The sequence below is a fragment of the Eleginops maclovinus genome, chromosome 23 (assembly GCF_036324505.1).
Source record: "Eleginops maclovinus isolate JMC-PN-2008 ecotype Puerto Natales chromosome 23, JC_Emac_rtc_rv5, whole genome shotgun sequence".
Classification (NCBI taxonomy): domain Eukaryota; kingdom Metazoa; phylum Chordata; class Actinopteri; order Perciformes; family Eleginopidae; genus Eleginops; species Eleginops maclovinus.
This window is the reverse complement of record NC_086371.1, coordinates 4,322,194-4,335,859: the sequence shown is the minus strand read 5'-3', so window position 1 is coordinate 4,335,859 and position 13,666 is coordinate 4,322,194. Positions and strand designations below refer to the sequence as shown.

At 38.4% G+C, this 13,666-nt stretch overlaps 1 protein-coding gene across 2 annotated transcripts in view; it reads left to right on the top strand.

Moving 5' to 3' along the window:
* Nucleotides 1-2,493: 2,493 nt before the first annotated feature.
* Nucleotides 2,494-13,666, top strand: part of bbs12 (Bardet-Biedl syndrome 12) — a 44,484-nt gene continuing 33,311 nt past the window's right edge. The window contains exon 1 of one of the 2 annotated variants that reach the window (XM_063877157.1): nt 2,494-2,554. The gene's annotated coding sequence lies outside the window, so the exon portion shown is untranslated. The remainder of the gene's footprint in view (nt 2,555-13,666) is intronic. The other variant, XM_063877156.1, reaches the window with a different exon arrangement.

The following is a 13,666-nucleotide window of genomic DNA, read 5'->3' as shown; positions in this document are numbered from 1 at the left end:
TTTCGACGACCACGACTGAGGTCACCTGGTATGCTAAAAACTCGCTCAGCAAATGCCTCAGATGCTGGCATTGCCAGCAGATGTAAGGCAAGAGGTTTTAGGCTCTGATAAACGCTACCTGAACAAGTGAGTCCTTCACTTGGACAAGTCGTGATATCATCAGGTATGTGCTGGACCATCTAGTGGGGCAGTCTTTGACCAGAGTGAGTCCACACAGCTGCAGCAGTTGCTCAATTGCCACAGACGACTTGCGGAAGAGCCTGACGAGTACTCGAGTTTTGTCAAGGAGTTGTTTGACACTTACTTCTTTCTGGATCATGTTCACCACGAGTTGCAGTGTATGTACAACACGGGGTCCTCTCTATGGCTCTGTACCTAGATAAAAAAGACAAACACAGAAAAAACGACAGATAATTTATTAATCCTCTAGAGGAAATTCAATTGCCATAAGCAGCACAATGCAATAAACAATGTATAACACACATCTTTAATGCAAAAAGACAATAAGCATAGCTCAACAACAGACATAATCTAGCCTGCTACTGAAAATGTTAACATACAAACTAATAGAATTTTAGTTATGACTGTCAGATTTTTATGTTTTGGTATTCCCTAGTCCTCTGTGCATCAGTCAACACAAGTCTTTATACACTCTGCAGTGTGTGGGTGGGAGATCTGGTCAAGATTCAACAATATGTGCTTCGCTTTGTTCTCCTGAGTACAAAAGTAACAGGGAGGATTGACGCTGTAAGTCCTTTCTTTGTCCATATGTCTAGACCAATTGTTTCTTTAAGTTTTTGTTTTTCATTATTGTAAAGCTGGTCGATCAAGTTGTTTATTTTAGTTTTCTTCGGAATGGTCGGCCTCTTGTCTATGGTCTCCATCACGAGGACGAAAATTTCATCCTCAAGTAGACAGGTGCACCCAATCCATTGGGCAATCGACTTTTCTTTAACACTTTGTTCCAGCGAGTCAGTTTTATATTTTGTTATTGAGAAGAACGCTGCTGGGATCAATGATTGCAGCTGCACCCCCACATTTTTTGCACCAGCTTGCCGTTTAGGACTTTTCGTCTCTGGGATCTAGGTGAGGAAAAATCAAAAGACACAATTACTCCTTATACAGACCTCCTAAAGGATTACAGATGGATTCAAATTAATTAAATGTAGGCTAATCCCTTTAAAATATTACTTTGCTAATAGTATTATCATTCAAATATAATAACATATCAAGTATAGATTGTGAAGATTCAAATTATGTAATAACACAATACAACTAGCCTTTATATATGCCTGCCTGGCCTTAGAGCGAATAATCATACACACATATCTCCTAAATATATTGCTGTGTAATCTTAGAAATAACAACTCTTTTTTGAGAGAAAGACTGACATCCAGGCTAAGCCAACGTGGTTTGCTAGCAAATGTGCCAGTTGACATAGCAACTGCCCGGTAACATTGACTTAACGTCAGTTAACATTCAGGACTGATCCTTTAGCATTACAGTTAGCTAACTTACTGTGTCATAAATGGCAGGGTGGTGCGCTTTCAAGTGTCTCTTGAGGTTGGTTGTGTTCTTCCCACCTAACTTGAAGCCACAGGGCGTTTCTCAGTCTCCCCCGTTAGCACAGTGCATTGAGTTTTCCTTTCTGTTGAGTTATAGTTAAAGTGCGTCCATATATCTAATCTTTGTTTCCGACCAAACCCTCTTTGTGCTGAACTTGCCATTAAGTGGTCGTCGTTGTGGGTATTAACTCACCGTAGTTCTGAAATTGGGACATCAGCACCTGTATGGCGTTCAAGTTGCGCACGCACATCCCTCAACCAATTCAACCAATGACAGGGATGCATTGCTTTTGAATGTCCAATAGTACACCACAAACATTTTAGTCCTGTCTCGTCAACGAAAACGAAACATACATTTCATCATAGTTTTTATTATCAAAGATCTATTTTTAGCTCGTCAACGTCTCGTCTTAGTCATGGAAAAAAGGTCGTTAACAAACATTGTTCATCATATTTTTCGTTAACGACATTAACTCTGACTCAGAGGCTATGTGTTATGAGCCCCCTGCACTTTAGGTAGGCCCTTTGCTAATCCACCAATGCTGCTTTGTTGCACCTCACCTACAAAACAGAAAATGCAAACAATATTTAGAGAATTGTTTGCATTTTTTATAAGAAAAAGTGCTGATTTCCTATCTTTTTGGGGGCACTCTAATGTGAAGTGCTCTTGCCTATCCACACACTTATCTGTAAGAACAGCGAGTGCATCGTGTGAAGATCTGGCTGCTTGTCACTGAATTCAAACATGTTGACCCTGATGTTCATGCAAACTGTTGATCCTTCTCACTCTGGCTGTTATTATATATATACACACACACACAGGAAATGCTTTGGTTTCCTGTGTATGCATTGCAGTGGATCATCTACTCTTTAAGTGTTGATCAGTCTTTGTGAATGGGAGATGAGTTTACTTCCCACTGGTTTGGGCAACAGAAGGAATTACCGGTGCATTCAGGGAACTTGTTTCCAAAGGATCAAGCCTTTCAGGTGTATGTACTGCTCCAGATTTGTCTCCTTTTATATACGCTGTTGCTTTGACATGATATGCTGTGCAGAGTCTGAGCTTTAATGCAGTGTTTGCTCCCGCTTCAAATGATGACGCAGAGGGAAAACCTTCATGGCCGTTTTCCATGATGCATACAAATGAACCTCCCTCCTGCTGCAGCCGTTACATAGTTGTTTTTCCGTTAGAAGGTAACATTTTCATTAAGACAAACATTACATACTCTGTAAATCAGACCGGGGAACCATCCCAAAAACAATCTTCTAGTAGTTTTATCTTGCCTGAATTTGAATCTTCTATATGTAATCAAATTGTGCTTTTCCTTGTATTCTTGTCTGTGACTGGAGTCACTGAAACTGTAATGCCTAAAGTGTGCGCCTGTGCAGATCAATGCTTTTCCTATTAGTCTTTTTATATCATCGGTTCTAGTTCAGTAGAGCCCTGGTGTTGTCTAAAGCCACTGGGATATAGATAATATGACTGAAAAGAAAGTCGTTTAAATTCACCCACACAGAAGCAAATTAATTTAGTGTTAAAATGAGCGCAGCCTTTTTTCTTGTATTTTTTTTTTTGCCTCTGAGGTGATGCTAGTAGTTTTAGAGATAAACAGGATATGCAACTCTCTTGATGTGGTTACACCGTGAAACATTTCAGACCAGAGCTCTTAGAAGCTGTGCACCTATACTGACAGATGTGTGACAGTAGTAAGGTGCTGCATTCTTGTAAATTGTGGCTGGATTAAGATCTCAAACTGCCTCTGTGGGAGGGCTGCAACATTATTGCTCAAATAATTATCATGGTTATGTGGTCAACATTGAGATCACAAATATTCATCATAATTCAAGTTTTAAAATGTTTTTCTAATTTGTTCTAAAATAAAAAGAGCTCTTCTTTCACTTTCATATTGTTCCACATTCCTGCTAATTAACAAAGCTTTGCATCAAATAGTGAAACAGTGTTTTTCTTCACCTGCTCTCTGTTGTATAATTCACTTTAATTCTGAAACCGCGAGTGCAACATTTAGGAGCATGTAATAGAAGCAGGGCACGCATTTTTAAAAGACTATTCAATCATGTGCTTTTCATCGTGGGAAGCCAACATTGTAATTGCCAATTTGTATTTATTTGAGTGGCTTTTTATTTTTGCCATGTAGTGTTTAGTATTTAAGATGCCATTTACAAAATTCAGAGCTTTAATTAAAATATTTGTTATGCAATGTAAAGTAGATATGGAGTAACTCAGTCGTCCTGAGCAGAGAATGAAGTCAAAAAGGAGTTCAAACTTGCCGAAAGATTAATCCAAAGTATGATCAATCCCTTCCTTTTAGTTGACTTTACCACATTATATTTATCTTATGGCCTGTATTGAAACCAACTCACAATTATATTCTGGTAATACGATCTTCAGATAAGAAAAGCTAATATGTTGATGAAGACAATGACGATCAAAATATTCTGTTGCGCACTTTAAGCCTTCTGTGTAACAGACAGGACAAACGCAGTCATGCTGGTGATGGAGGAGGAGCTGACAAGTGTTTCTGATGTGTTGAAACATTCCTTATCTTAAAAGCCACAAAAAAAACACAAAAAAAAACGGGTAACCTGAAATGGACCTCCTTTTCTTCTCTAAGAACTATGGGAGTGTACATAGTCTGTATTAGCTCCTGAGATGACTTGACAATGAATGAATCACTATGACTAGATTTTCCATACTCACTCTTCTGATGGACAGCTAGTTTATTTGCCCCTGACGTAGAGGAAGAACAGCCTCCTACAGAGGCCATACATCTATTCCCTTCCCACATTCATTGCGTGACTGCTAAATTAAGAGGGGAAATCTGCCTCTGACTACACAATAAGCATATGTTAAGAACAGGTTATTCTAAGACACTTTAGGCATGACACAATCTCTTGACACAACATTTTATTAAGTCATACCCTCAGGTTAAGAGAACCAACATGCATCAAATAAATTATAATAAATACATAAATATAAATTCAAAGCTTTATAGGAGTGTGTCTGTCATTGCTGAAAATTCACTGAGAACTTTAAGACCCAGTTTACAGCAGATTGTGTGAGACAATTATACAACTTTAGAAATATATAAATTATAGGTAGTAAAAATAAAACAGTACGCACAGCCTTATCTTCAGGTTGCAATTTCATGGCTATAAATATTTCAGAGCAGTGTTCAGATTCGCTAAAAGCAAATATACCTGAGAGCAATCCACATGTCCATGTTGCTTCACTACATACATCCTTAAGATACTCAGATACAATCATGTGCACTCCGTGTGCTTCAGAACCAATGGTCCATCATGTCATATCATGTAGTTGTCCATTCTTTGCATTTCATTATGACGAAGGTTCAGAATGTATACGTTGAAGTAAAGATTTCATTGCGTCCAAAAACTCATTGAAAGGCTTTTCTTCGTATCGCTCACAGGCACATTCTTTGGCGTCGGTCAGTCCCTAGAGAAAAGACGATAGCAGATTAATAATATTCTTTGTTGTGATCACAATTATTTTCATCATTAGCACTTAATTTGACACCAGAGCATGCTGAAATACTTACAAGTCCCTTCTTCGACCGTTCTTTGATCAGGTTGTCCAAGGAATTGACAGCCATGTCTTTGTACTCAAATGTGTCTGAACATTCCAAGTGGGCTGTTCCATCAAGTTCTTCCTTTATGCAGCCCAGGGCATTAGTGATGCACTGTGTCTATGTTTGAGAGAGAGAGAAAGGTGTTAGCTTCCTTTTACTGCTCTGACTGAGGCTGACTTGTGGCCGCACACAGAGAATAGAGCAGATAGAAGCTGTGTGTAACGCATCAACACCTGCCAAGCTCATTTCCTGTACTAGAGAACCTTTACATGTGGTTAACAGAAGCTCATCCAAACACTGACACTTGAACTTCTTTGATGCTGGGGAGACCCAACATCATTTTTTTTTTGAACCGTTTTTAAGCGAGATTACTCGTGAAAACAATATATATATATATATAAAACATTTAACACAAACAATTTTACAATAAAGAAAATACCCTTACCTTCACATTTGTTGGAGCATAGAACTTTGAATCTGTTTCCTGTATGGACAGAAAACGGTAGATCAGAATCAGAAATATGTCTGTCTAAACTTTGCCAACCATATTGATCTTAAAATGACTTACACATATAACGTGCCGCTTCATCGATGGGATTTTGTAGTCTGCCAAGGGTGCTGAATGTGTTTGTTGGCAGAGAAATAAAGTTATCCAAAAGCCAATCCTGATGAAGTGCTCCATATTCAGTTTGAAGGCTTGTCAGAGTGATAAGCAAGTTGTCTAGTGAAAGTGTTGTAATGTTTTAATTCCCCCCCTCCCTGGGCTGTATTCATTTATATGCTGTAGGGTGGAAAAGGTGGGCAGAATTTGTTCTATCACCGAATGCATACAGCGTTGTTTTTCCTTCAGATGACAGTTGGAATTTTTTTTGTAATGCTACTACAACATGGTAAAATCCCTCGTGAGGCATATTGCAGAAAAGCATCTGAGCTCTACTGAAAGTAGGTTGGCTCTGTGTTTGTTTGTGGTTTTCTTTTTTTTTTTTTCTCCATTTGCTCTGCTGGGCAAAAGGTTGTCAATATATGCCTGTCTTTGACTCACCATTACATAACTCACTAAAATAATAACAACATGCTGGGATAATGACTGAATGCTGGGCCTTAGTGGGCAGCATGAGCTGGTTTATCTGTTCAAATTAGTCCTGCAAACTAAATGCACTTTAAAGAGTAGAAGTTAGAAAGATATAAAAGCAGGAAATTACCTTTAACCATATATAGATTTATTGAACTCTGACATATCTCTTTATGCTCTGGCTGTTCACTATCACTGGATTGCATGCATGCATGCATCACCCCGTTATCAGTGGTGAATATTGACCGAATTTCCTCAACGTGGCGGTAGGAACACCTTGAAGGGAAACTTCTCAAACTAGAATCAACAGCTTAAATCATGTCCAAACTATGGCCCGTTTTCCATTTCAATTGGCTCTCAAAAGCTAATTCAAAAAGTATGCTTTTGTACTTCAAAACATTTAAAACAAGTACTATTCATGTGATAATAAGCCCACCATCTTAGTTGCTTGAAATAACACTTGATGTAACAAAATAAATGAAACCCTATTGAGAGCTGTGATGTAGGCTGTCGGTTTTCTAAAGCATATTCAAGTGTCAAGCATCATTTACATACACTTGATTGAATTGGCTAACTTATTATTTAACCTGAGGCAATATACCTCATCTCTAGCTAGTGGCCGAGACCTTTGTGTGTTTTTCTGCCATTAGAAAAATGTTTGGACACCCCTGGCTTAAAGGGTCAGCCTTTCCCCACCATGTGTATTCAGTCAAACATAAGAGCTGGACTGATTTTCGGGAAGTACATGAGCAATATGCAAACAGTGTGTGATGGACTTTCTATTACTTTATTGGTTTTATGAGATCTATCATACAGTCGCCAGCCATTGCTAAGAGTTTACCTTTCCAATTACACATGGTCTATTTTAGTTTTAAGTGTTGGTGTATTCCTACCGCCACTGAACAGGTCTAACACTCTGAATAATGCATCTGATGTTTCCCCCTGTTGTTATATTCAGGCTACTGCAGTTACTGTCTTAATGCACCACAGGAACATAACTCTTTACTGAATGTATTCTTTGGCTTTTTGAATGTGTTTGAACACAACCAGTGTTTTTGCATGAATTGAAATAGGATCAGAACATGTCCCAATGTTAACGAAGTGTGCTATCAGTCAGAAGTTAAGGCAGTTTCAAGTTTTAGGGTCATGTTTATTGAAAATAATGTTTTACTTTGGATTTATTTGTGTGTTGCCTAACCAGGTTTCATGGAAGCATATTTTAACTTTTAAGTGAACTTGTGACACTCAGACTTTTTATGGTGTTAAAGTAAAACACAGATGAACTTATCAGTAGTTCATCTTTAACCTACGGCCCTTTTGGTTATGGGCCTATTGAAGTAGTACATGGATAGTTAAGTCTATTTTAAATGGGCTATCCACATTAAAATGCAAAATCTTTGTTATGAACACAGAACCTATCGACCCAAAATGAACGTTTAACACATTTCTATCTCTACTTTTACAACTGGGCATGTTTTCCCTGTTCTGATGCTATAACAACTGAACACCCCCATTATTTGTTATAACTATTAAGCAAATGCATTAGAAACCGGTTAAAAGAAATCAAGATTCACTGTTGTATTTAAGTTAACATTTTATTACCAAATTTTCACATTTCACTTTTCATAATGTGGTACATCATTTGCATCATACAGTAAATAAATATATAAATTACTTGAGAACATCTTGCAGTGTTTCTGAAATGTTACTTAACAAGGTGGAGAAAATCCAGTTAAATTTAGTGCATTTAATAATAATAATAATAATAATAAAAATAGATCCTTTCCTGGTTAAATAAATAAATAATGATAAATTAGAGGAAACGTGTTTGTAGATTCAGTTCCTTTTTAGCATTGTTTCAGTGTTGATGCGTTGAACGAAACTCTCGATGTTCTTCACGAAGGGCTCAAAGGTGGATGTTGTGGTTTGCAAGTTGCATCCGGAAGGGTCTCTCTGCTTTTGAGGAGAGAAGAGGCTGGTTTAGTATTTCATTATCCATGTAGAGTCCAATTTTAAATGGCAATACAAGAATGCCAATACTCACGTCGTTGGAGCCGTCTTTCAAAGCCTTTATAGTGTCAACTATTCGCTCTTGTTCATCTGCACATTTGGCAGCTTCCAGACCCGCTATGTAGCACGCCAAAGCTTCAACATTTGAGTCGGACTGAGAAAGACAAACAATACAATTGGTGTCATAAAAAATCAGCAGAATATTTAAAGTGAGTTGGAATTCATTTGGCTGATAGGAGAGGTCTTGTCCTATCAAACAGCAGCCTCTTGAAGGGCCAGTCAATATTTAAATATTATATTGATATTATGATATGTTGCTTTATAGTCTCTTATATTTTTGAAATCACAAGTCTTGCCTTTTGCTGGATGCACTACATTAAGGTGAAGTCATTTCTGAATCCACCAAACTGTGCTATTATTAGTTCTCTAACTGCTTAGTCATGAAAGCAGCCATGTCAGAAATATCCTGATATTAGATCATGCTATCGCCCAGAACTGACTTGTTGAATTTTGAGAAGTGGGATTTAGCCATTTTGAGAAAATGTATGATTGCTTTTAGGATAGGTTTGTTTTCTGCAATGTATGAAAGCAGCACAAAAATGCAAAAGGAGCACTGTGCAAGGATCTCTTACCTCGTTGACGGGAGAATTGAAAGTCGTGTTGCCCTGAAACAAATTGGAGAAAAAGACATTGTTAATCTCTGTTGAAGAATTTCCTTTGTGAGAACCAGTGATCAGATTCAGTTTTCCAAATATATTTCTAAAACAGTTTGTGGTAAAGTAACTTACACAATCAACTTCTGTTGGAATCAGTAGAAGTTCAAATTTGAGGTCATCCATGTTGAAACTCAAATATTGGGTCTCAGGAGTGATGGGTATTGCTTGAAGGCAGCCCGTGAGCACAACCATCAAGAGGGCAATTCTGGAACAATGCTCCATATTGAACTTGTAAAAAGCTTGATTGTAGTTTCCTGTGCAGTAGTAGCTGTGTCTGTCAGGGACTTGTGGTGTCCTCAGGTTCAGTTCAGTGCCTTTATGCTGATCAGACAAAAAAAAAGAAATGTGTGGGATAAAAGGTATGATCTGGTTAGAGGTTGTCTTACTCTTTCCTATTAATCATGTTGCATTTTCCCCTTATCAACTTCATGGTAAAAACCCATGGGAAATAAAAAGAAAAAAACAGGTGGGCACACTGTGTGTTTGGTTGATGTTGATTACTGATGATGTTGGAGGTGTGTCCACATTCAAAATCTTTAACTGAAGCTTCTTTAAATTCACTGTTGATTTGGGTAAATGGTCATTATTATTATTAGTTTTATTCATAATGAATGTTTTTATTTACAGTGTTTGTTTGAATGAAAGTGAGCATAATAAGATATAACATTTCCTTTATTTTTGAAATACCTGAAATGCACCTTTTTGCCATTTTAAATACTGTTTGCTCTAACGTTTATTCGGGCATAGCTTCTTTAATATCTCATTTAAATTGCTGACAGCATGTTACAACTTTAGGCAAAACTGTACCATCACACACCCATTTGCTATGACTCCTGGTATTTGATAATAAACATTTAGCTCTCTGACATCCCCAACAAACTGTATGCATGATGACATGATTTTTCTGCTGCAACTAAGGGAATATAAACTTCTCTAAGTAAAAGTGACTTATTCTACAAGGATATCCTGTTGAGTAAAGCATTGGTTTATTTATAACTTTTTGTGTTTGCATCCCAGTAGCAATGTTGCAGTTTATAGATGAAGGATTAGTAGGTAGACAGAGGTGTGACCTGCTGCAGTGAACCTATTTTGAGTGACTTGCGTAGCAGCAACAAGGGAATGGGTTTCTCTAACGCATACGGTATTGTGGGGATTCCCCACAAGAATCTTAGGCAGCCTGTCACCGTGCCTCTGTGTTTTTCACCTCACGTTTGCCGTCATGCTTCTCTGGGTAGGTTTCAATCTTAGGTTTTGCCAAAGCAAAAAAAAGTGACAGGATTTTGATTTGATTGAAGAGGGTGGGGAAATTTTCTATCCATGGAATGTGTCGTTATGTGGGGGCATCCGTTCTGTTTCCACCTCTTACGCTGAAGTCCTTCTGTGCCCACAGCTTGATAATAAGGTGCAAATGTCTACCTATATGACTGGTCAAAAAGGTCGGTGCATTTCCAAGTGCCCCTGTTATTTTTAGCACTTGCACCATGGGTTTGATTCTTATGTTTTTATTGCCAAGATTATCTTTGACCCAAACCCGTAGGAACTCGCATGTAATCCTTTGCATATTTCCTTTTATTTGCCTTCATGATATTTCAAATTGTGTTAGAGGTGTTAAAGATGCAAGATTGTTTGCTCCTACACTGTTGTACCATTCCTAATATTGAACAATGTTCTCTCACTCTGCAAGAACTTTATTTTATTTTAGTTCTTCTTTCTCGTACTTTCTCTGAGGTTTCTTATTGTTGCAAACGTGTTGTAGGGCTCCATCATCTTTCGCATGTTATCTTCCATCGCTTCCATCGGGGTAGATTTTCATAGGGTGTGATATCAAACATAAAGATGGAACTAATTTGAAGCCTTTGTTGAGGGTGCCATGAGTGTTTTCCTGGGTGCATGTCTTTTAAAAAAAAACTGACTCATTGTTTCCACACCTACAGATCAGGTTATGTAAATCATGTTGTCCATGTTTGGGAAGTCCTGTTTTATTCCATTTGTTAATTTGTGTTTCATCATCTAATGAAAACTAACTGATTTTTCAAAAGTTTCATTCCATAAAGACTTTTAAACAAATGACTTAATCTATTTGAGAAAACTTTTCCCGTTTATTTTTTGCATTTCTTTAAACGTTTCTAGCGTTTAATACCCAGACAGAAAAAGGTCTGCTCACAGAAAGTGCACTTTGTATATTTTCTTTTAATATGCCCTCAGCTCATTCTAAACGAATGATGCAATATGATTCAAAAAAATGAAACTTGTCTTGTGTTATTAAAAATGTCAAAATATGACACACATTAAATTCAGTCAATAAATGGGTTTGTTAAAGGGCACTATAACAATCCAAGATATCATTATTATTTTTATAATAAATTAAAAGATGAGATGGATAAAACATTAATATACCCTTCCTATTTTCGCCCCCCCCCCCCCAATCTGAGGCTTCTGTTTTAAGGAATGAGCTGCAAAGACTTTTTGTAAAAAGGAAACCATATTAATAGAATCTGTGATTTAGGGTGTTTTGTTCTCTTTAAGCATATTCGATATATAAGAATAACTTAGCTTGATGCAATATTCCTCACCCCGAAGGAGTGGCCCAGCCCTTCGTGTGTTTTTCTAAAATGTTTGGACACCCTTGGGTTAAATGTACGTTAAATTGTGTTCTTTGAAACACTAACAAACATGAAGAAAAAATAGAATAATATAGAAATACAAAAGTAACGCATTAATGCTCACAATTGATCTGAAAAGCTTAACGCGCTTTAAAAAAGCACAATAATCATTACCAGAAAAACATGTGGAACTTCCTCGCTGTATCTGCATACCAAATCGGATGTTCTGCACTCTTTATGCTTTAGGCATGGAATGTTTTCATTCAAGCCATGCCCAAGCATGTACTTAATTCTTTTTTTAGAAATGGGATGGGGAAATGGCAGACAAAGTCATCACTGTAGTAAGAGAAGCTGCTCGCAGTATGCAAGCGCAGACAGGAGTGCGCCTATATTCGGATCAGGGGAGAGCAGGTTCCAGTCCCGCTGTAGTCAGCATGCCGTAGTGTCCTTGGGCAAGACACTTCACCCCAAATTGCTCCTGTGGGCTATGTAAGTTGCTTTGGATAAAATCATCTAACAAGTGACATGCAGGCAGGGCCGGGGTGGGCCGTTTTCTCAGTCCGGGAATTTAATTCAAATTCAGGCCACTCTGATATGGAGGAGGAATTTGAGTCCATGAAAAGATAAAACAAACAAAAAACAATTCTCTCTCAATGCTTTTTATTTGTTTTAAACAAAGGTATATAATACTTTGCGTCACTTTAACAATATATAATTCAAATTCAAATAAAATAAAGATAATGATAAAGAAGAAAAGTTATTTCACAAATCAAAGTTATTTCAAAAATCAAACTGCACATACTGTATTTAAGATTAAAACAGCAAAAGTTTCCTCAGCAAAGTGCTTGTCTTTGCGAATTCGTTAATGACAGTGTCATTGTCAATGGACATCAAAATGTCCTTTTCAACACACATGAGCATAAATGCATCAAGGAGTTCCTGCGACATTGAGCTTCATAGCCTGGTTTTCACACATTTTAAGGCAGAGAAGCTCCGCTCGCATGCAACCTGGGTGGTTGAAAGAGTCAAGAGAAACTTATAAGCCAACCCGATTACATGGTAAGCATCTGTGAGGAGGTTATATTGTGTGAGGATCAAGTAAACGCAGATAGCACAGTTTTTGCAAGAAGAGCATGTCCTGCTCTCCAGCTCAAATTCTGGCTCCATGTATGAAATTCCACTACCCTCCTCATCAGTCTGTGTGACCTCTCTTCCTGTCCTGACCACATAATCCTCCAGAGGAGACTTTTTCAGTCTCTCCCACTGGGATGCCAGGCTATACAGCTCGTCATGCAACCTGCTGACAGTCGCTCTGTCATCAAACCTCAATACACACTTGCTTAACTCTTGCAGTGCTGTACTGGGGATTCCGTTTTCCCTCAACTCAGCAAAGTTGTTTGGGTCAAGGCAAGCAAAATCTGAGGCAAGTGTTGCATTGGCTGCAAACCTCCTGTTGATACTGCCAGCAACTGTGTCCAGAATAACATTATGGACCTTGACCTCAAATGCAGTATAAGGTGAGACTGGTGGGTCATCTTCCTGGAGCTCTCCTGGCATTCTTTTCTTTTTTCTGAGTCGTTTTTCTGGGAGAGAACTCTCCACAACAAGTTCACTGTCTGCCTCTTCCAGTTTCTTGTTGGCCCAACTCACAAACACATCAGCTGCTCCTTTAACTCCCTCAAAGTCCCTGGCAAATGTTTTGAGGCTTTCCTCTGTCCCCTCAACCAAACGCTGAGCTGACAAAATATTCATCCCATGTGTCTGTAAATACTTGGATAGAGGGGAGGTGTGCCTGAAGATGCGGAGGAAAATCTGGGCTGTGAGTATAACCTCATATCTCAAAAGGGTTTCCACATGCCCCTTTGCTTTGGCCCTGACCACTGACTTCATAGTGTCATCCGCTTCAATTGCCACCAGGGTCAACAAGAGGTCAACATAGAGAGCATCCCTTGGATCGCCAAAGCTCCCAAACACCTTTGTAAGGGCCTGATCCTTAGCCCACCACCTTGTAGCTCCTATTGGAGCCAATTTCCGGTGACGTCTGTCCTCACTCATCTCCTCCCACTTTTGCATGCGTTTCCACGACTCCTTC